Source organism: Aricia agestis, chromosome Z (genome assembly GCF_905147365.1).
Source record: "Aricia agestis chromosome Z, ilAriAges1.1, whole genome shotgun sequence".
Taxonomy (NCBI): Eukaryota; Metazoa; Arthropoda; class Insecta; order Lepidoptera; family Lycaenidae; genus Aricia; species Aricia agestis.
Window position 1 is genome coordinate 25,889,918 of NC_056428.1, and position 1,482 is coordinate 25,891,399.

Sequence of the window (1,482 nt, forward strand, 5' to 3'; positions counted from 1 at the left end):
GTCGTGCCGTGATTTTGTGTCCCGGCCCTTACGGAGCATGTCCTTGAATAGAGCTGAAAGAATCGCGCAATCGCATCGCGCTCAAATAGTAATAAACTTATTATATCTATATTTACCTAGCCTATCGTAATTGTAAAAATATACTTGCCTTTTTAAAATACTACCCGTCGCTATATTGCGATCGGCATTTGCTACATTTTCCACTGTGTTATTATCTAATTCCATCGTTTTCGGTCGACTGGAAAAAAATTAAATCATAATAATATCATAAAAAGGCTAAAATAGCTTGTAATAGATAAACTGGATCATAAAAAATATAATGAATGAGCCATGCTTTGGCACGAATGGGCCGACTCGACCAGAGAAATACCACGGACTCACAGGAAAACCGGCGTGAAACAGCCCTTGCTCTGTGTTTCGTAGTCGTGAAGGACGTTTGGTTACAACTTATAATAAGTAGATAAATAAACTTATATTACCTTTCCAACATACTACCTGCCGCTGGATCTGAATTGGAATTTGGTGATTCGTTTGGGTTATCAATAATTGCACTATCCATGGTTTTCCGCCGCCTGAAATAAAAATTTAAATAATAAAGGCCTAAATAAAACTTCAGATTCAAAGCAAAATGAACTTATAGTACCTAATTATAGTACTTGTACTATTATTTATTCTGTGCTAATAGTGATAAAAAAAAACCATAAAAAGTATTACGAAAATTCTCTGAAACTCGATCCATAGACCGATTGAATATTGATTTATCAGAACGATCCCCGACGCGCGACGCTAAAACTTATTTAGGCTAACGAAATAATCAACTTTATGAGTGGTGATTTTTTAACTTTTTGAACATTTATTTTGGAGTGCAAAACTCCAACATAAATGTTCAGATACAAAGCAAAATTATTATCAGTGATAAAATAAAACATAAAAAACTGTATTACGATTTACGAAAATCCTCTAAGATTCGAACCATAGGCCGATTGGAAATTGATATAATGTTATCACAACGATTGTGATAACATTATTATGTCAATTTCCAAGGTCTATGGTTCGAATCTTAGAGGATTTTCGTAAATCGTAATCAATCGTAATACAGTTTTTTTATGTTTTATTTGACACAACGATCCTGGCTATCCTAAAACACATTGAGAGTGACGAAATATTTTGATTCGGGGTCGTAATTGTTCGTTTTTTTTTTTTTAATAAAGACGTACGCAACTAGAAAGTAGATAAAATTGAACTTACTTTTACTTCCATCATGTATTTGTGGCTTTCACGAAGCTGTCGCTTTTTTGCTGGACGTCTTTTCTTTTTCTTGTCACCCATTTTTACAGACGCGCAATATAATTTCAAATATTTACAGAATAAACTTAATATACTATAAAACAATGAGAAATACCTATATACAAATTTTAAGAACTAAACGCTTCAATTACACTAAAATCACAATATCGGCAGAGCGAAATCCGTCACACGTCC

General features: G+C 33.5%; 1 long non-coding RNA gene across 1 annotated transcript; it reads right to left on the bottom strand.

The window, feature by feature from the left end:
- Positions 1–208: 208 nt before the first annotated feature.
- On the bottom strand, positions 209–1,277 carry LOC121738777. The gene is made up of 3 exons (XR_006037331.1): positions 1,249–1,277; positions 480–572; positions 209–238 (listed from the first exon to the last, which is right to left on the bottom strand). It is a non-coding gene; the product is annotated as an uncharacterized LOC121738777 (long non-coding RNA).
- Positions 1,278–1,482: the final 205 nt, after the last annotated feature.